The following is a 340-nucleotide window of genomic DNA, read 5'->3' on the forward strand; positions in this document are numbered from 1 at the left end:
GGAGGAGCAGCAGGACGAGGAGCAGCAGGAGGAGCAGCAGGAGTAAGAGCAGGAGGAGCAGCAAGAGGAGGAGCAGCAGGAGGAGGAGGAGCAGCAAGAGGAGGAGCAGCAGGAGGAGGAGGAGCAGCAAGAGGAGCAGCAAGAGGAGGAGCAGGAGGAGCAGGAGCAGGAGAAGGAGCAGCAGGGGCCACTGAGAACCTGTGATTGTGCCTCACTGCTCCTCCAGGTGAGGTAACAGAGCAGCAGAGCAGCAGGAGCAGCAGGAGGAGCAGGAGGAGCAGGAGGAGCAGGAGGAGCAGGAGGAGAGGCGCTGAGGTCTGACACTAAACATCTGGCTACT

This window comes from Lipophrys pholis (assembly GCF_963383615.2).
Source record: "Lipophrys pholis genome assembly, chromosome: 10".
NCBI classification, from domain to species: Eukaryota; Metazoa; Chordata; class Actinopteri; order Blenniiformes; family Blenniidae; genus Lipophrys; species Lipophrys pholis.